General features: G+C 40.7%; 1 protein-coding gene and 1 long non-coding RNA gene across 5 annotated transcripts in view; one reads left to right on the forward strand and one right to left on the reverse strand.

Moving 5' to 3' along the window:
- ZBTB38 (zinc finger and BTB domain containing 38) overlaps window positions 1-22,183 on the reverse strand; it is a 141,119-nt gene that overhangs the window by 46,577 nt on the left and 72,359 nt on the right. For 2 of the 4 annotated variants that reach the window (XM_055569508.1, XM_055569515.1), the window contains one exon: window positions 12,794-12,859. The exons of the other annotated variants lie outside the window; for them this stretch is intronic. The gene's annotated coding sequence lies outside the window, so the exon portion shown is untranslated. The remainder of the gene's footprint in view (window positions 1-12,793; window positions 12,860-22,183) is intronic. 4 annotated transcript variants of the gene reach the window in all.
- Window positions 20,736-22,000, forward strand: LOC129644108 (uncharacterized). The gene is made up of 3 exons (XR_008710746.1): window positions 20,736-20,868; window positions 20,981-21,092; window positions 21,868-22,000. It is a non-coding gene; the product is annotated as an uncharacterized LOC129644108 (long non-coding RNA).

The raw sequence follows: 22,183 nt of genomic DNA on the forward strand, positions 1-22,183 counted from the left end.
AAAGATAAGTCTGTTCTTTGCATGACTTAACATCCTGTTTTTAGTTTGGAATACAGCACTCTGCATCCTAGTTCCTGATCACGTTTTAAGATTGTGAACATTCTTACAGAAAACAAACCTATGGTTACCAAAGGGCAAACGTGGGGGTGGGGGCGGCAGGGATAAATCAGGAGCTTGGGATGAATATACACACATTACTGTAAGACAGATAAGCAACAAGGGACCTCCTGTATAGCAGAGACTCTACTCAATATTCTGTGATAACTATAAGAGAAAAGAATTGGAAAAAGAATGAATATATGTATATGTATAACTAAATTGCTTTGCTGTACCCCTGAAACTAACACAACATTGTAAGTCAACTATACTCCAATAAAATTTTTAAAAAGTCCCAATGTAAAAGGAAAAAAAGATTGTGATGATTCTGAGGAATAAAGTAGAATCCAATATTATATACAAAGTTGGTAAAACATTTTAATAATCAAGGAGAAATGTACTGACTTAAAGTCAAATTAAAGCATCATGTAATTTAAAAATAAAGACAGGGTTTTGAAGGCCGATAGGTTGGGCAACATGCACACACATGTACACTAGCAATTCCTAACTTCCTCAAAGCCAAGCGTCCTTTATTCTTTCTCTGTGGGTCACGTTCAAAAAGAGCTATTCCACTAAATTGCATTTATTAACTAATGATTCATCTTCCCACTAAAAAAACAACAACCCTGGCATGTTTTTGTGTATGCCATTGCCCATCAGAGCTTCAACCGAAACCTGAGCGAACCCATTGTTAATCATGGATTCCAAACTAAAGAAATCTCTGGTCTGACTGCAACTTTATGTGTTTCCACTGAGCCTTTGGTAAAACTGCTGCTGCTGCTGCTAAGTCGCTTCAGTCGTGTCCGACTCTGTGCGACCCCAGAGACGGCAGCCCACCAGGCTCCCCCATCCCTGGGATTCTCCAGGCAAGAACACTGGAGTGGGTTGCCATTTCCTTCTCCATTTGGGAAAACTAGGCATGGGGATTAGGAACCTCAGGTTGGGAAGTGCAAGCATGAGGTATTGCTCTCCATGCTGCCCTGCTGCGACTGGAGGTGGGAGGGTGGCACAGCTAGGCAGTTTGGCCTTTGGATTCTGCCTGCTTGGGTTTAAAGCCTAGCTTTGTCATTTACGAGGCTACTCACTGACTTTAGGTAAGCTACTTAACCTCCCTGAGCCTCAGCTTGCTCATCTGTAAAATGGGGCTGATTTTAATATTACACTTACCTCATAGGGCTTTTTGATAGTTAAATGGGATAATACGTGTGAAGCATCTGCATTATGCTTGTTGGTGCTGGAAGTCAAGTATTCAGAGTTCTAAGTTTCTACCATCCAAGCAGTAAGAATCATAGTTCCCAGGTGTAAAGCAACTTTTATGCCCTAGAAAATTTCCATGGGTAAGCTCCCAGGGTCACATGCTGAGTGACATAAAGGGATTTAAATACAGGTCTGACTGTACACTCCACTTTCTGTGCTGCTAACATGTTCCCTGTGGTACCTTGTCAACAGCTTGTTAAGGTTGAAATCAGCTCTGGCTTTCCTAAGAGGCTTAGCAAGTGAATGGCTCCTTACATCCACTTGCAAATTCACAAACAGTGGCATTTCTTTCTCATTAGGGCCAAATGTTTCTCCAGAAGTGAGTAGATTTCCCCCAAATTGTTATTAATAACTAAAATATCACAGCAACAGTTTTAAACACTGCAGCCTAAAACTTACATAATCATCCTGTCCTTCAAAATTTTCCACCCTTCCTCATAACCAGTTACATATTCTCTCTCTTAATCATTCTTCTGAGTATGGGGAACTATCTGGAAATTTCCAAGAATGTCCCAATTTGTTATAATATTCATTCTTTTCTATAAAGATTTATTCCTTTCAAAGCAACTAAGTATGATATATTTTTATATCTTTATAATACTTTTCATTTCAGTGTATTAGCAAATAAGAAAAAAATATCCTAAGACTTTTAAGTCTTAAATTTCTACTATTAGTAGTTCTTCACCATCTCCCCAGCATGGCTCCTGATCCTTTTCTAGTGGCCTTTTGTAGGAAGTTTTCCTTGTTTTCTACCTCATTTTGTTTAATCCCCACATGATTTCTGTTATGCTACAACTGCCTGTTTGAGCTTTCTGATTTAAGATTCTTGGCCAATTTACTGCCCCCCTTCTTTCTCTTTTTTAATGTTTCCATATTCTCATCACATATAAAAAGTCTAAAGCATGTCTCATAAACCCACTTGCTTCCTTTGTTTTCCACCATGGGTTAGGAATCCGTTAAGTCATTCCGCCTCCCATTCTTCCTGTACTCTGTTAATTTATTGTTTTATTTCTCTCTTCCCCTCATCCTGGGCACTCACCAGGTTCTATCACTTGGCTTCCTCTTCTATAGCTGCTTCTCTCTTTCCCTTCAGGCATTTTAAGAAAGTCCCTGTCCAAATCTATAATCCCCGCCACATTTCTGAAAGGCCTCTTGTGATGTCATGTTGAGAAGTCTACCAAAGTCCTTGCAGAGGTAGGGTGTGGACAGGGGTGGCAGCTCCCCACCCCTGGGAGCCAGGCAGGAAGAAGTAGGAACTGGGGCCTAGAGGGTCATTCATGTCCCACCTAAGTGGGGAGTGGGGGTGTCACTCCCCAGCCCCAGACTCATTGTTGTCAGATGAGAATGCCAGATCTGCAGAGTTTTCCAATGGAGCCCAAAGCAGGATTTTTATATAAAATATATAAAATGTTGACCACATTAAAAAAAGAAAATGAATTTGTATCTGATCAAGCCTTTAGCTGTAACTCTAATTTACAGAAAACCTCTGAGACGGAGGAACATGTAAAACAGCATGAAGGAATGCAATCTCAAATTTCTGACTGTGGGAAACTATGAGTCAGACAAATTGTTTCTTCAACAAAATTTTTATGATGATAGCAAGGATGACAGGAAGAGAGGGAAGGAAATCTATTGGTTAAATAAAATTTAAGGAAATATTAATTGCAGTATGAACCTTATTTAGAATTGTGCTTTGAGCACTTTTTTTTTTAATGACCTAACTGGACAGATTTGAATGCTGACTGTGATATTAGCAAAGAATTATTGTTATTTGTTGATATGATAATGATACTGTGGTTATTTTTCTTTTTTACTAGTTGACATTTTTCATGTATTTTTTTAGTATTCCACATTTTAAAAACTTTTTATTTAGACCTGTTTCAAAGTCATGGAAGACTTATTAGAGCAGTACCAAAAAACCCTATGTATATCACACCTATATCTACCTGTTTATCTATTTTTTTCTTGATTCATTTGTAAGTTGCAAATATTATTATTTATTGTAATAATTATTTATAAATATATAATAAAATATGTTATATATTATAAATATATAATAAATAATTTATTGTAATAATTATTGTAATAATTGTCATAATAATATTGTAAGTTGCAAATAATATTATTGCAAATAATAATAATATTATTATTATTCTATACCTAAATACTTTAGCATTTATTTCCTTTAAAAAAGTCTTCTCTCTTAGTATCTTTATCTTTTAGAGACTCATACTGATAGATGGGGAAACAGTGGAAACAGTGTGAGACTTTATTTTTCTGGGCTCCAAAATCACTGTAGATGGTGACTGCAGCCATGAAATTAAAAGACGCTTACTCCTTGGAAGGAAAGTTATGACCAACCTAGACAGCATATTAAAAAGCAGAGACATTACTTTGCCAACAAAGGTCCGTCTAGTCAAGGCTATGGTTTTTCCAGTGGTCATGTATGGATGTGAGAGTTGGACTGTGAAGAAAGCTGAGCGCCGAAGAATTGATGCTTTTGAATTGTGGTGTTGGAGAAGACTCTTGAGGGTCCCTTGGACTGCAAGAAGGTCCAACCAGTCCATCCTAAAGGAGATCAGTCCTGGGTGTTCATTGGAAGGACTGATGCTGAAGCTGAAACTCCAATACTTTGGCCACATCATGAGAAGAGTTGACTCACTGGAAAAGACCCTGATGCTGAGAAAGTAGAGGGCAGGAGGAGAAGGGGACAACAGAGGATGAGATGGCTGGATGGCATCACCGACTTGATGGACATGAGTTTGAGTAAACTCTGGGAGTTGGTGATGGACAGGGAGGCCTGGCATGCTGCAATTCATGGGGTTGCAAAGAGTCGGACACGACTGAGCGAATGAACTGAACTGAACTGAACTAAAGTATTTAGAGATAAAGCGATGTGATCTGGAATTTGCTTTAAAATAATACAGATGAGGATTTACATGAAACAAGATTGGCTAGTTATTGAGAATTGTTGAAACTGAGCCATGACTATACAGGATTTCATTGAAGTAGTTTTTCCATATTGTACACATGTTTAAGATTTTCATAATAAAGTTTTAAAAGATTGTTAATGAAAGACTTTAAAGTGATATGCCATGCTTACGGTATAGTAAGTAAATAAAAAGATATGAAATTGCCTATAAAAATATTATCTCAACTATTAAAAAAATCAATGGGCATAGATAAAGGGCTAAAAGAATGCATGTCAAGCTGGTAACATTCCAAATTATTTCAAAGTAAGTATATATTACTTTTATAATTAGAAGGAAAAAGAGTAATATAGTTCAAAAAACAGAAAACAAAGTTGGCAATGGATTCAATTAAAACTATTGTTAGAAGTCAAACAAAGCACATATGTAGGTTGGACTGACCAGTGGGCCCCCAGTTTGCAGCTTTTGACTTAGGAAATGAGTCCACAGAACTGCATCCTACAGGCCAATTTCACCTGCCAACTGTTTTTGTATAACCTACAAGCTAAAGATGGTTTCAACATCTTTAAATGATTGAAAAAAAAAACAACAAAAGAAAAACAATATTTCATGACATGAAAAGTTACATGAAAATCAAATTTCATTGCCCATAAGTGAAATTTTATTGGGACACAGCCATAGCTGTTCATTTCTGTATCTATGACAGTACATACATTATATATAATTCATATTATATATTAGTATATTTTAAATTTCATCAATAGTTTGTGAAAAATTGTTTTCTTTGTTGTTATATAAATATGCAGATAACATCCTCGGTTTTGCCTCCACTCACAGAGCTAAAATACTTACTATCTGGCCCTTTACAGAAAAAGTCTGCCAATCTCTGGTTTAGAAGCGGGCTTCCCATGTGACCTAAAAGTGTCTTGATTTAGCAGAAAGAGTACTGGACTAGGAGTTAAGCGAGGCCACTTAACTCTCTGAGTGACCTAGAGAAGTCACACCTTCTCTGGGCCACAGTTCTCTCAATACGACCGAATAAAGTGAACCTACCATTCCCACAGCAACTGAAGTCTGGGGTTCATGTTCCCATAAGAGCTGAGCAAGAAGTACAGGACGATGGCAGCACTATGTGCTGATGCGCCAGCCATGGGCAGTGCTTCTGGAGACCACGGAACTCAAACAATCAGAATCTCCACTGCGGGTGGCTTAATGGGCACTCAGAGCAGGGCGTGGATAGGTGGGTGAAGAGCAAGGAAAGAGGATTTGTGAGCTTCAGAAGCTGAGCTGCATGCCTGCTGAGGGCAACATGACTTTGGGCAAAAGAGTTTCTAAAATTTTCCATGCATCTAAGGCCATGGAATTCTCCAGGCAAGAATCCTGGAGTGGGCAGCCTTTCCCTTCTCCAGGGGATCTTCCTGACCCAAAGGTTCAAAGTTGAGTCTCCCACATTTCAGGCAGATTCTTTACCATCTGAGCCACCAGGGAAGCCACCTAAAACGCATATTTTGGGTCTATCTCCAGGCTGAGCTTTGTGGAAAACGAAAAGAATTGGTGACAACACATGTAAAAATCTGCCCATTTAAAATTTAGTCCAGATCCAGTCAAGGGACAGTGGCAGGGCTAGGGGTGGTCCCAGCATGAAAATAGGAGCCTTGGGACAGAGACTTTCTAGATCCTGGGATAAATCACCCTTAGTGAGGCCAATCTGTAGGCTCTTTGTCACAGACACGGTGGGACAGTGGAGCCCCAAGGCCAACATCATGACTGAAGCCAGACAGAACATGGGAGCACCCAGCCTATACACAGCCTGCACCTCAGGGGCTCTCCCAGCCTCTTTTTACTTCTTGCAACCCCTCCTACTCTTTCTCCTGTGCCCAGCAACCCCAGCTTCAGGGTGCGGCACAGCAGCCTGCCTCCTGACTGCCCGCTTTATTCCTTCTTCCTGATTTCCCGCACCCCCCTCCCCACCTCCTTGCTGCCCTCTCGGTCTGCAGTCCTTCCATCTCTCCACTTTGCCCCGCAGATGACCATCCCACTCGCTTTCACATCGTTTCCCCGATACCTTGCATTTTCTAATCTTTCAGTGTAACCCCTCTGTTTCCCTACTACAGGTCCGCTACTTCCCTTCCACAGCTCAAGAAACAAGAGAAAAGGGGAAAAAAAATTACAAGGGCACTGCCCTTCTGGGATTTAACCACATTCTCAGCTGGTGGCTTTTGTTTTCTCGTCTCACTGGCTTGTAAGGCCCTCGGGGCAGGGACACCACGTCATGCTCGGCGCTGGGGAAGATGGGCAGGACTGTGAGGCCTTAATTAGAGCAAGGCCTCAGACAGGGTAGAAGATTTCAGCAGGCAAAAAAAAAAAAAAAAAGGAATTTCAAAATATCTATTTGGCAGCAATGACCACAGGGTAAGGAAGAGGTTTATTTAATCATATAAAGAAAATCATGAAAACTTCACAGCTTTTTATGAACACAGAAAAAAAATATTTATACTGGCATTTGAAAAACAAAATTGAACCAGAAAACAAACTTCCTCCATAGGCCAAATATAGTGACTGTAGACACAAATGCTAGTCTCGAACCCTGAACTAGAACAGCTGCAGAAGCAAGAAAACCATTAAAGGAAAAGATGCAAAACGAATCACAAGATCAAAAGAGCTATTTTCTGGTCAATGAGATGTTTGGGCCATGGCAGTGTCATGCTGGGCTCACCTAACAAAGATAAGGGCTTTGGCAACTGGTCTTTGATTTACCTGCTTCCCACAGAAGTAGAACAGGGCTTCAAGGAGACCCCCCACGACCTATCAGGGAAGGTAAAAAAAGCAGAAACATCTTGCCTGAATCACAAATTCAATTTTTTTGCATTCAAGGGCTTCTCAACTTAACATCTGCTCATGAATGCGAAAGAGTGGCAGCCCTTATGGAGGTCACCTGGCAAGGCAGGCAGACCAGCTTGGAGCAGGGCAGCCAGACATACGGTGGCTTATTAGGAGCCAAGACATTTTGGGAAGGTGACCGAGGATAAGACACAGAGTCCCGGGGAAGAACCATCCTTGCCATCGGTTGCAATGCCCCCAAAGTGAAGGCTGACCTCCAGGAAACAGTATAAAAGGCCACTAAGAGAATAGCATGCCATTCATTTCTTTTTGAAACAGAGAGGGCGTACAATTGTACCTGTCCATACAATGCCCTAGCTTTGTACACAAACCTGGACATGAGCTTCATAGGGAGTTTTATGTCACATTTCTATTCTGTTTGGGGGGCAGTGGTCTCTGTCACATAGGAGATGCTCAACAAATACTTGAAGAAGTGAACTGACTTGGTGAAGCCCCCTCCCACTCACCCCTACCCCCACTGATGAACAATAGTTTACTCCAAAGGGCTAGAACATTCTTCAGTGCAGTGGAATGTTTCATGGCTGGTCAAATCCAAACAAAGTGGACTGAGTCAGGCCACTTCTAACTTCTGATAAGCAAAGCCCGATAAATTGTGAATCAATTATAGAAAGGGCTTTTGAAACATTCAGAAGACTTTGAAGGGCCTTGTTTCTAACTTGCAGAGCAAACCTATCCCTTTGTTCTTGGAGCTTCTTTAGCAGATGAACCTAAAAGGCACAAAAGATTTCTGGTTCTGAAGAATTTCCTTAGCATTATTTGTTCAAATAGAGAAAGATCAGTCCAAGCAGCAAAGTCTTTAGAAAGCCACCAACAAACAAGCAAAGAGTTCTGCAGAAACTGAAGCATTTGAGGCGTTAGAGGACAAAGGCAATTTACTGGCAAGATGGGACAGACCCTTCCACTTCTTGCCTTTGAAAAAAAAAAAAAAATAAAGGAAGTGGCTCTCTCAATGTTTTGCCATGAGTCAAAGTTCTGGAGTTCTTAAGAAAAACAAAGCAAGAGGCTTCCCAGAAATTTCCTCGCTCCAGGATTCCTTTCTTTTGCGGATTTCTTGGGTTAAACTGAACCTGTGCCTGAATTTCACCACCACCTAGGACTGCAATGTTCAGAGCTTCACTGCATCTTTGGAGCAGGGCTGTGGTGAGGCTGGGCCAAAGGCAATACCTCTGATGGCACCAAGTTCTGGGAATTTGGGAGTCTGGGCCACTGTCTCACTGCAGGGGCAGCTTACCTAAGCCAGGCTCAACCCACGAAGTCTCAGACATGACTCTGATACAATGGCAGTAACTCATTAGAAAGGAAAGTTTGCGGTCTGAGCATGAACAACTCTCCGCCTGGTAATGCTCTCCATCAGATCTTCACCTGTCTGGATCCATCTCACCATCGAGGTTTTCACCTAAATACCATCTCCTACAATGCTTTGCCTGGCCAACCCTTCTCAAGTGGCTCTTCTCCTCCCAAAAAGATACCCTCGCTTTTTAAAACTTTATCTTCTCTTTCTTACTTGCACTTGTCTTCTATAATTATTTGTTTACATATTTATTTTTGTGCCCCTGGCCCCCCACCCCTCCACCACACTAGGGGTGGGTCTATGAGAGGCAGGCCCAGATCTCTCTTGTTCGTTACTCTATTTCTAGCCTCCGGAATATGACTGGTAGGTAGTAGGTACTCAATATGTGTGTTGAATGTTTAATTACCAAAAAAGCTGTGAAGGATAGCATTTCCCATGGAAGGGAGCTGCTAGAATGAACCATATGGTACCAGGAACTCAAAGGCATCATGTATCAAAAAGAAAAGTGCTAGACCATTTTCAAGATTCATCTCCCCATATCAACCAGCCCTAAGATGTGGTCTGGGTACTCAGACCCTCTATGGGGGGAATCCATGGAAATCATTGACCTAGATCAACATCACTGTAGCAGCAAGAGATGCAATCTTGGTATTCTCACCGAGTTAAGGCTTGGGAAAAAAATCCTGTTCTCTAAAATAGTAACAATAATAATAATAATAATAATATTAGATAATAATGATATATTATTTGATGATAATAATTATCAAATCTTATTATTATTATAAGATTTGAGAATTGTAGACTCCAAATCATTCAGGTAGAAACCCACAGGTTCATCTGTTTCGTTTTGGTGGGAGCCAAGCAGTTGTTCGCACATTCTTTCTGTCGCACCTGCCTTGGCCTGCCCGGCGTAAGCACCTTAGCCAAAAAGTGTAAATGGGTGAAGCACTGCCTTTTCAACAATGAGCAGGAATAAGTATGATTCTCTACAATTGGCAGGAAGTGTTTTTGGCTAATTTAGAAAATCCAATGATAATTGTAAATGGTTAAGTTTAGAAAAGCTTTGTGTTTGGTAAACATTTCTGTGAAATATGAAGGCAAAGCATTAAGGCAAAACACACAAAGGAATAAATAATAATTATTCTTCCACTCACTGTTCTATTTATTACAATGACAATGATACAATATACTTCCCACCAGTCTTATTTGGCTTTCAAGGTCCTTGACTTGTGTTTCAAATTCTTTTAGGAGAGACCAAGAGCAAAGAATGAAAATTGCCAGAAAAAAAAATCATGAGGTATGAAAATCTACAAGATGACGCAACCATGCTTGAGTTAAAAACAAAAGGATCGACATTTTACAGAGAAGTAATACACTGTTGAATCTCTCTGGCATTCAGTTGGAGGGTAAAACAATTCCATTGAATCCATCTAATCTTGTGATTAAGATTCAAATGGTTTCAAAATGATTAATTTGTACCAGCCTATCAAAATAGAAGACATTGAGTTGTAATCTTTCTGAACAGCAATAGTGTTTTAATTACAAATGCCAGGCTCATTATTTTCTCAAGAGCAAATGACGATTAGCCTAGTCCTACTGCAACTGTTAATGCTGCTGATGCTAAAATAAATAGGCAATATGGAATCAGGGCTCTGACATTTCCCTTCAGTTTACGATCTTCTGATTGATGCTATATGCAAAATGTACTTAGTCATTTTAAGTCACAGGCAAGCAGGAAAATGGCTCCCAAACAGCAAAAAAAAAAAAAAAAAAAAAAGAAAAGAAAAGGAGGGGGAAAAAAGATGTTACAGGAAGAATATTTCATGGCAAGCCCACAGAACAAAATCACTGTGAGCTGAATCGTGTTCTAATACAATTGAACCAGAGAAAAGCTCCAAGCAAGATATTTAAGTTGGCCTCAAAACAACAACAACACAACAACAACAAATCTTTAGTCCACTAGAGGTTTGATTTTACAGACAGTGCTTTGGGATATTAGACAAACTGCTAGGATAAAGCAACTATTTACACAGATGGTTGTGCATCTCAACGTTCTACACGTTGGAGCAAACCTCAGGGAGGTTTTGGGTTTAGCAGCATCTTCCTCCTAACACACCTACAAAGACATTTCTCACAGAGACTCAGTATGCACTTATTGTGGGGGTGGGCTCAGGTTTGGGTCTGTCTCTACCGATAGCTCAGAGGTTACCTATGGAGGGATCAGGCAGAACAAGAGCATAAGCATTTTCTGATTCTGAGAATTTCTGAGATACCTTTTGTTTCAGTGGCGCTGGTGAACTCATGATAATGAAACTACACCTTTGCACACAAGCCTTGACCAGCATTCTGGAGCACGTTACAAAGAAAAAACCTTAATTTTGAAAGTACTGAGCACAAAGGAGGAAAGAAAAAGCTCTTACTATGCAAGGTTTCTCTCTATGTACAGAATTATGGCTTAATTTTTAAGGCATGAAGACCGCATTTTAAAACGTCTAAAACCAGTTCAGACTCTCCAAGAGAGGAAAAGAACTGCAAAATTTTCATGAAACATTTGGTTTTTCTTAAGACAATCTTTTGCATATCTGTTACTGCATTTTTAAATAAGATGTGGTTACTAAGGAAACAAGTTCTGGCCCAGTGTTAATTTGAAACCAAAATATATTTGAGAAGTTAAGCTCAAAGGAAAGAACCCATGAAATAATTTTGAAAAGTGCCAGAATTTGGTACTTACAGAACCACAGCTGTATGGTCTGCAATGAACCATTCTAGGGACTCTTTTATTCAGTGAAGCTCTCTTTCTTCTAACAGAGTCATCTATATTTAATATTTCCCCCTTTAAAAATTATAATTCCTTGTCTCCCCAAATAACAGATATATAAATAATGAACTTATTCTTGTGTATCATTTAAAATTGATTTTGGAAGCATCTAAGTTTTTATCTTCATCTTTCATATAACACGTTTAAAGACCGCTTCTTAAAACTTAAATATTCTAAATGTTTCTTATTAAGCTTGTTTGCGCTGTTCGAAATTATCTCCAGAAACCCATTTATTTTTAGTTTCAAGCTAACATGGAGCTGAATCCACAGACTTTTCAAAAAATTCTTTTGTTGTCTGATGGCGCCACACCTATCATATATATGATTTTTTAAAAGGAATCATCTCACTTTTATAGCAGAATCATCTTAGAAGTTTATAAAAGTTATATATTTATATAGAATCTGAATAGGAAAGGCCATCCAAGTGAATACCCCCACCTCACAATTACAACTGTCTTATTTAATTTTTGTTTTAAAAGTCATATTTTAATCTAATATTCTTGCTACATGGCTCAAAAAAAATCTATAAAACATGCAAATTTCAACCTACCTGTATTGTATCACTTAATGCAGTGCTAGCATGACAAGACACTCAGCCATTTTTATGTAAAGCGATGGAGACCCACTGATTTCTCCGTCTTCTTGCTCTCAAGTTTTAGATGCAATTCTCACACACACACAAAACCATACGCAGAACAGCTTGAATGTACTGTGATCACGAGAACTGAATTTATCAACAGGAAAACAGGTTTGAAAAAACAAGTTTCTCATCCAAGGTTTTTCTGAGGCTGCAACCAAGGAGGTAGTGTGTTGAATTTTTTTCCCTTCCTCCTCTGAGAGTTCAAAGCCCGGAGCTGACCACTGCAAAGGCCACTGTTACATTTGCTGAAAATCAAACCACTGATACCAGCACTGAAAATACGAATTCAAGAACCAAGTTGCTTGCACACCATGGAGTGCATCAGAGTTAAAAATAGATTCCACCTTGCCTTCTACCTGCATAATAAACATGTAAGTTTCAAGTGTTTAATTTGATATTCACATTAATTAACAATACAACATACATTATTTAAAAGACAGCAAATGCAAGAAGAAAGGGGAGACACCATCTGGTAGCAGAGTTTAGTTGTTGTTTTTGTTTTTAGGGTTTTTTTTTTTTTTGGCTTTGTTAAAAAAAAAAAAAAAAGGTAAAAATCTATTTTGAATGTGATGAAAAGCAAACATCCAGAAGCAAATGAATCGGAACTGAAAGGTGATGCTGAAATAGCTAAGGCTGTAATGAGGCAAAAACAAGTCTTCGCTACCAGATGATATGGCATCCCGAGCATTTACATACTCACATCTGAAATACTAGGCAACGTGTAATGAATTCTCTACACAGCATGCACACACAGCACAAGCACGGCTAATCCTGCCTGCCATCTTAGGCTCGCAGAAGCCAGATACGCACTGCATGCAGCACACGAGCTCTGGGGAAGGAGGAGGCAGGGGACAGCTCACCTTAAATGCGGTATCTGATTAATGTTGTAAGTGACATTGCATATCAGCCTCAGAGTCTTGGTTCAACTGAGTAGGAGGGAACAAAGAAAAATGTCATCAACTGGTGATGCAAGATGAGCCCAATCACTAAACACTGTTTAGCAAACTCCAAATTCTGCAACCAGGCAGTAGAAGGCATTTCATACAGTTCAGCAGAGCTGCTGCACAATGACTGGGTCCTTCTGCTTCTGAGAATCAAACGGTCCTTTTTGCTAAGGAAGAAAATAAGCTGGAACGAACACTGTCATATCTTCTTCTTGAAGAAAGCTTTCAATACAGTATGTATCTGGCTCGGGATGCATTTTATAGACTGTTGATTTCATAGAATTGCTAGCAAACAACAACAACAAAAACAAACCTTTTAAAGCTATTGTAAAGTAAAGAGTCGTAGCATTTCTAGACTATTTTTCAGAATCCTAACTGGTGCCGGCAGACTTGTAGAAGAATGCATGATCAGCTGTCTGTATCCGTGCTATAACCTCTAACCACAAGTCGTGTAAATGTATTCAGCTAAATGTATCTGCAGTACAGAACAGCAGATACCTCCTCATCAGAATGGTATGAAAATGTGAATGAATTTGCTTAAACTTAGAAGCAGAATAAAAGCAGTTACAGAAAGATAAATTAACGATGAGTTCCTTTGGATGTCTAGCTGACCATCATGAACGATAAAAGCTGTCCTTAGGACACTGACCTAAATAATGTTAAGTCTTGCAACAGCACACTGTACTTGCTCAGAATCTGGGAAATGTAAAATGATTTTTCTCCTTTCTCCCCCCTCCAAAAGCTAAATTGTCGAGTAACAAGCCATTCACAGGAATGCCAAGAGGCTTTGTGTGTATGTATCATGCAAACTGTAAGGGAAGAAATGGTGTTGAGCTGACAGTCGATGTTTCTTTGTTTTACTTTGAGGCTTATCTTAGCTATGCTCCCACGATGACATTGACATCATGGAGGTCAGAGCTGACACTGGGGTGCTATCCGTTTTATGAGTGAAATGTTTTCCGAAAATTAAATCTCATCTACTCAAACACCGAATTTCATGTCTTCTTCAATATCCCCTCCCTAACCCCGCTGCTCAAGATTGATGGGCTTTACTTTGGCTGTATGTAATAAATCGGAATCACCTTCCGTAGAGGCTCTGATACATAATTGTAGGAATTAAATTTTTAAAGAAAAAACCTTCAAGAATCCTTAGGCATTCCCTTTCAGTCTTTCATATCAACACACACACACAATTGAAGCTCAAATTGCAGTGAAATGTTTAACATGTGGAACAAAAAATGTGGAAAGAGCTGCTTATTCAGGATTTTGAAGAAATGCCTAATAAGCAAAGACTGTTTTGCTACAAAACCAGTGTCACCATGTTCCCAAAGAGAGGAAAACAGCATAGCCTGCTAGAAAATGTTCCTCCAGATCCTGCCGGCAGGTAAAAAATCAGAAAAGCATTTCATTTATCATGCTGTAAAAAACATGAAGTCTTTTATTTTTAAGGAAATAGACCGGATTCTTTTCTACTCTTTCTTCAGCTACAAAGAAACCATACCCACCCCCACCCTTAGATCCTGGATGTAAGCCAACATTTTCATAAAATGCTATGAGACTGATTTTGAGTATATAATACTATGTTTTTCTTCCTCGTATTTCTCCAAAAGTCTTTAATTGCCTATTACATCACTAAATATGCTAACGTTCATTAATTTCAACATGTGCAAAAATGAATCCATCTTTTCTGGGGTTGCCTCTATTTTCTGTAAGGACTGACTGCAAATAATCAGATCAGCAAAACATTCCAGTCCCCCAGAATTTTTTTAAAGGAGAAAATGTATTTGAACATCTTAACCTAGGTACTAGGTTTCACTATCAGATCCTTTGTTTCTAACTCTCGTTCTGTCTCCTTCCACAGCACCCAAGCGATTTTTAGCTCAATGTATGGAAAGTGCCCAACCTACCTCTAACCTGTACTCTGAGTCGGGCTGGCCAGATGGTCGGTCATACCTGAACCACACTGAGTCCTCTTCTCTTTGGAGCACATTTCTCTCCCACAACTATTCCAGAAATAAACGTGGCTTTAACGGAAATAGTAGCTTCTGGTCTAATACCAATGGTGGAGCCATCTTCCCCACCCCCACAGCATTGCTCTATGAGCTCTGGTTAGCACTGACAGGGACAGAAAATTAGAATGGAGTGTCCTTAGGCTAATTCCTTCTTTACTATGGCAGTTGAGAATTAGACTATAGCGCTCAGTTACAAGGTACCAGTTTAATGTATGGTCATCTATAAAGCAGAGTCCTGGGAGTGGGGTTGGAGGAGGTTGAACCGAAAACCTAGGCATGTGATGCTCTTGGTGTCTGTCCAGATATTCCTCAGCAATAACTCAGACATTCACATTAAAATACTCACAAATTATCATGGAAGCTAAATACACACAATATGGAATCTACTCTGGACACACAAAATGAAGTCGCTGCCTCCTCTGCCTGAGACAATAAATGACAGTGACAAGGACAGTAATCCACACCAGGTCCCACAAGAGGAGTGCACAGTGTCACATCCACTTTGTAGGGGCAGGGTGGTGAAGATGGGCAGGTCCCTGACTACTGCTCGGAAGCCAGGTGCCAGGGCAGGCGGTTTCCAAACCTCCCTGTGGGGTTCTCTGTCTACTCTTTTGTCAAAACGAGTCTAAAGCCATGTACTGCTTTATTTTGTGAAGTTCCAAAACATTCAACGAACAAATGTGGCTCGTTTACCAAACCTGCTTGTATTAAACAAATTTGAACTGTAGTTGAGAGCACCTAGATGGATGAGCTTGTTTAGACAGTCGTTCTCGACCAGTAAATCCTGTTTTGCACTTAAAAAAACAAAAAAACAAAAAAAAACATGCTCAAGCCCAAATTGCTTAAGCTTTGTCATGATTACAAGTGGCAAGGGCATGTGCTCACTTATGATTTTTAAAAATTGCCTGCTTGTCAACCTCCTCGGGGCATAGGCACAAATGTTCGTTTATCAGACAAATGCCTTTTCCATGATAAAAATTTTAACCTGTTTTTGCCACTTTGATGAGTCAAGCACGAGGAACCCAAAATAATCTGGCAGCAGCAGGCTGGAGAAGGACAGAGCTAACAGTAAGGGGTGCCTCTTTCACTTTGATTAATGCCCTTACTTGCTTACAGTCTCCTTCTACAGTCTGAGTTCATTTTATTTTCAGTCCTGTGGGTTCAAGTCAAATTGCATGACTTATGCAAAGTACATAATTCAAGTATGAACAAAGCTTGACTCTCTGTTTAAAAAAAAACAAAACATAAAGTCAAGGCACTGAGTCCCAGAGGAATCCTTCGTTTATAAACATTTGGATTGGTTTGCACATTTCTTTGCTCCATTCACTGCATTAAAAACTACAGCTGGTTTCCGTTTATACCTAATATAGATATTCAGCATTTGTGGGTAAATTTGTTACCAGGTTCAGCTATTCTAATCTCAATTTTTAAAAATAAAATGCTTACCAGATGTAACATTTCTGCTTAAGTTCTTAGAATTTAAACATTTTTATGAGGTTGCTTTTTACATTTGTTTGTAGGATGTTCACGGAAGCAATATGGTGACAATTTACCAATGACTAAAAATGCCTTTGGATGATATTTTAGCCTAAATTCTTAGGAAAGTCCAGTGCTACTTTAAACATCTACATTTTGCCTAAAGATGTAGGTGGGAACTTCTGCTTTCTAACTAAGTCTATAGTAGCTATCATTTATTGAAAACGTACAACGTACTCAATATTTTAGCTATCCCTGATAGCTCAGCTGGTAAAGAATCCACCTACAATGCAGGAGACCCTGGTTCTATTCCTGGGTCGGGAAGATCCCCTGGAAAAGGGATAGGCTACCCACTCCAGTATTCATGGGTTTCCCTGGTGGCTCAGATGGTAAAGAATCTGCCCACGTTGCGGGAGACCTTGGTTCAATCCCTGGCTTGGGAAGATCCCCTGAGGAGGGCATGGCAACCCACTCCAGTATTCTTGCCTGGAGAATCCCCATGGACAGAGGAGCCTGGTGGGCTACAGTCCATGAGGTCACAAAGAGTCAGACATAACTGAGCAACTAAGCACAGCACATGTTATTTAATTCTCACCCAATGCCATTTCCTTCTCCAGGGGATCTTCCCAACCTGGGGATCCAACCCAGGTCTCCCGCATTGTAGACAGACGCTTTACCATCCGAGCCACCAGGAATAATCCTGCAAGATGAGTTATCATCACCTTTAGGTGAGGAACTAATTAAGATTACCAGTCACACACAGCAGAGTTAGGATTCAAACCAAGTCCAGTTGATTCCAAAGTCTGGGTCTTTCCACCAATCTAAAGAGGATAAAAGCTGCTTCATCCACACTCTGCCCTGATGTGAGAATCTTCTTACTGCGCAGACTTGCGGTAGAGAAGACTTCCACTCCCTGGAGCCAGGATCATCCCTGTTTAGATGAAACAGTTTCAACTCTCCAGGCTCTGGGAACCGTGGGTACCAACTGCAGACAGTTTGGACCAGCAAGTGGAAAAGAATAAGAGAAGAGGAATTAACTAGACTGTGTTGGAAAGTTAAGGGTAGAAACCAGGATAACAATTTTGGTCAGAGATTTGTCATCATTTGGAAATGTTTTATCAGGCGAGATCAGTGGAAAAGCTTATGTATCCATCTGAACAAACTACTTCACCTAATGAAGTCCCGTCTTTCTGTGGTACAGATGAGGAAACCAGGGTTATGAGAGATATGGTCATTGGTCCAAGATCACACACTTAATAAGTGAGTTTACTCATTTCCTATATTAAAATTTTTCTACAAGCTTGCATTTGTGGGTATATCTGTTATCTGGTTGTTAGATGGTCCTAGTCTAAATTATCAAAGAAAAATCAGTATAACAATCAAGATGGACCTGGTTTCTACTCACAAATAGTATTTCTGTCCTAAACAGATATAAGTCTGTATGATGAGTTCCTTCCCCAAAAATATTTTATTTTTTATTTTTTAAAGGATTTTTTTTTTTTGATGCAGACCATTGTTAAAGTCTTTATTGAATTTTTTACAATATTGCTCCCATTTTATGTTTTGGTTTTTTGGCTGTGTGGCATATGGGATCTTAACTCCTGGCCAGGGATTGAACCTACACCCCCTGCATCAGAAGGCGAAGTCCCAACCACTGGACCACCAGGGAAGTCCCCCTAACACATTTTTAAAACGAACTTTTGAATGGGAAATTTTGCTCAACCAAGTTTAGTGTTTCAAGTGCATCATTTTAACAATTACCTCTTTATGTGGACATCTGCTTTTACCCCCATTTAACATCCCTTCCAGCTCTGAAGGTTTGGGATTCTAAAAAATCCAGCCTAGCTTGCTTCCTAGGTTGGTTAGGCCAAGAGCTGCACTCTGAGCCTCCTGCTTTCAGGTTATATGGCCAGTTGACTGTCTTGCTCATTGGCAGTAATTCTAGATGGCAACCAGAGAGTTTGAAAACAGGGCTTTCTAATCAACTCTATGAGCTCTAGCCTGCTCGGGATAGAAATATAAGAGGAGGATTATCTCTCTCAACGCTCCTAAGGCAGTAGAACAAAGGGTTAGATAAATGGACGAGCATGATGAGTTTGAGCTCCCAGAAGCCTGCTCCAGTTCTTTTGTTGCTATTGTTCAGCCACCCAGTCATCTTTGACTCTTTGCGATGCCATAGTTGGCAGCACGTTAGGCTTCCCTGTCCTTAAGCATCTCCCGGAGTTTGCTCAAGACATGAGCTTTCTCACTTTCATCCATCAGCATCTGTATAATATGTGGGCAAGGAGCACACATTTGATGGCAAGGAGCCCTGGGGACCAAACTGAGGTTACCCTCAAGGAAAGGGCTGCAGGGAGCAGGGAATGTGAACCATGGGGCTTTAGACTGAGACAAAGTGGTGACTGACTTTGTGTTTCCAGGGAGACTGTGGTAGACAACATCCCACTTCACCCTTATCCAGCTCAGACTCTCCTGTGGGAATACTGTCAGCAGGGCTCTCCATCATTTTCAATATCGCAACCTCAGCTCTAGCAGGAGATTGCCCCTGCTCTCACTGTGCAGCGCACTGGAAACGTGGCGCTAATAAGCATCTCGCTTGCCCACAAGGCCAAGAGCATTCCTGCATCCTCAGTTGCACACTGGTTTGCAGTCATCACCGTTTGCCACTCCCCAGATGGAGAGCAAACAGAACAACAGGGTCTTCTAGATCCTGAACTGACCAAAGACATTAAGCAAGAAGGCTGAATTTCTTCTTTCTAGAGAGATTGGCAACTAGTTTGAAGAGGGAAGGTGGGGATGTAAATGAAGGTAGAGAAGGAAGAAATCTTAAAGATGGGGAAAATCTATCCTCACATGAGAGGATAATCCTCTCCTTGTATCTATGTGCATCCTGGGCAACAAATATTCCATGACAACCTGGGAACAAAGTCATTTGCTTTTTTTTCTCTCAGATAAATGACTTCGTATTTCCTAAAGGTCATGACCATCAACCTCTTCTCACCAGAGCAGCTTAACAAACCTCAGTGAATCTTTACTTCCTTTGCACTAAAGATAAAAGCACAGTAGTTTTTGTTGTATTGAACTATCTGCCTTTACTCATGTCTCTGGCTGGCACCCTGTGAGACCTGTGTCTCTCCCATGGCAAACAGAGCATTGCCTAATGCGATGGAGGGACTTCTACGGGTAGGCTCTTAATTGACCAACACCAAATTAGGGGTCCTTTCTCTGCTCCACTCCCAGTGGAATCTTCAGCTTTATCTCTTGAAACCACTTCCTAAAATGAGAAAACTTGTTCCATGAGTTAAGGAACAGATCTGGGGACTAAAAATACCTATGGAAGTCTTTCAAGTTCTTAATCACTTGTTTACCAAGGTGGGGGGCGGGGGCACAAGTTGTCTGGCGAGCAGACCACAGGCTATGCTTACATCTGTCCCTCCTAGAACAGGGAAAGGGGAGACAGAAATTAAGAGCGGCCTGATGACAACACCACAGCCTCCAAAATGTGCCTCAATATTTCCCCACGCTGTCAGTGGCAGAGCCCATTACACAGAATTACAGGATGGGCAAGGCACTTGGGAAGATGTCATCTAGACCCTTTCTTGAAGGGAGGAGAAAATCAGATTCAGGGAGTGTGATATCTGAAGACCTCAGCAACCAGGATAAAAGCCAGATTCCTAAATTACGAGTATTCTACTCTTTGTAGTTCAACACACTGGCTCAACTAATTAAAAAAAAAATCCACCTTTCACTTGAGCGGATGCCTCAAAAATGATTATAGAATAAGTGAGTTAACAAATAGATTCCAGTATAGAGGGTTTTAACTTCTTTCCCAATTCCTCCCAGAAGAAAATGTTTAGCTATTTAACTTTTTTAAAGCTCAACAGAACATAATTTTAAGCAAAAATAGTAAATATCAGCCAAAATTATCACCTGAGACCCAGTATCATTTGAGAAGTATCAAGAGAAGCAGACTTGATTGCTATATTAAGTCAATCAGATTAAGTTCAGCCAGCTGAAGTAGCCTTTATCCTATTTGGTTTGCAAAGAAAAAAAAAAATCTCATGAGTTAGCATTAGCAGCTAAAAATAAGTTGCAGGTTTCATTTTCCGTTGTTCAGTACAGTTTTGAAACCAAAAGGTGCAAAACTAGGAGATTCACCAACGCCTACTGAAGATCAACAACTCAAATAGTCAGTCCCCTTTCGGGCACAGCGTCCTGATTACAACTCACAGCCAGGCCTGAGACACGTACACTTGGGCCCCTCTCCCCATGGTCTCTTGAGATGACTGCCCCTAATAAATAAGATGCGGCAGGAAATTAGGGGCTGAGGCCAGTCCTGGGTGGGGGACAGTGGCTTGTGTGTGTTTCTTGTCATATCCGGATAGAATGCCACGTAGACAGCAGCCCCATAGGCACAGCTTTTATCCTAGATGGCGCTGGGGACCCCTCCACAAAACAACTGAGTAAAGAATGCTAGAATTTCGCTCGGATGAGGCCCCGAAGGTAATGAGCACAGCGGGGAGCCCTTGACCTAAATGCCCCAGGACCTTGTGCAATTCCCTACTGCGAACCCCTGCAGCTCACGATAAGTTTAATTTCAAAACTGTCTTCCTAGGGCCAAGTCTGGCAAAAAGGTGTTTGACAGAGGTGCAAATGCTTCAGAGGGAAGGCAGCCATTGCAGGCTGGGGCGTTCAGCTGTGGCACGGGCCCGGAGAGAGCAGAGCTGGTGAGAGAAAGCCCTCTACTGAATGAGAGTGGTGGGGGGTGGGGGACGTGCAGAGAAGGGTTAATCTCCTTCCATTAGAGGAGGGGCCCTTTGGTGGAGGTGAAGAGAATAATCTGTATGAAGAGCAGGGATGATAAAGAGCCATTCCAGAGAAGAAATTACCGTGCTGGGGCTGGAAGGATGATTCGTCCTAGAGTTTCACCGTGAGACCGTTTCTTAGATCTGAGTCTTCACCTCCCTTTGAAGTTACAGCCTCAGGGTGGGGGAAGGGGGGATCTTCACACGAAGCCCTGCAAGACTTGAGCTTCGATTGCATCTGAGATGGGCCAACTCTGACTGACTGCAAGATGCAGAGGGTGAGGCCAAAGCCATTAGGACGCCGCCTTAGAAGCCGAACCATAAATTAGCATTAAACAATGGGAGTTGCTCACAACAGAGAAGCCAGTGGCTGAATCCCCCTTTCTTGGGGGTGAGGAACAACCTCTCTCTTTAATTAAACTTAAACTTTTAAAAAGTTGTTTTTAATAGTTTGGGGGGAACTAGTTTACAATTCACAAGAAGTTGCAAAAACAGTAGGGTAGCTGTATGATGTCACCTGTCTTCTCAAAATGATACTATCTTGTATCAATACTACTGTAATACATTCTCTAAACCAAGAAGGTAATACTAATACTGGTACAACACTGTTAACTTAGGTACAGACTACTCCTTCAGATTTTAGCAGTTTTTACATGTACTTGTGTGTGTGTGTGTGTGTGTGTGTGTGTGTGTCAAGAGTTCCATGAAATGTTATCACATGTGAAGACTGGAGTGGCTGTCAACACAATCCTGATACAAGACTACACCATCACCACAAAGAACCCCCTGCGTGACCCCACCATAGTCACACCTTCCCCCGAGCCTAGCCACTGGCACTGATCTGTTCTCAGCACTGTAATTTTGCCCCTTTGATAATGTGATATACATGGAATCTTGCAGTCTGTAACCCTTTAGGACTGACTTTCTCTCACCCAGCAGAAAGCCCTTAGGAGCATTCAAGTTGGATGGGTAGATGTGACTTTTTATTGCTGAATAGTATTCCATGATATGAA

The sequence above is a fragment of the Bubalus kerabau genome, chromosome 2, assembly GCF_029407905.1.
Source record: "Bubalus kerabau isolate K-KA32 ecotype Philippines breed swamp buffalo chromosome 2, PCC_UOA_SB_1v2, whole genome shotgun sequence".
NCBI lineage: Eukaryota > Metazoa > Chordata > Mammalia > Artiodactyla > Bovidae > Bubalus > Bubalus kerabau.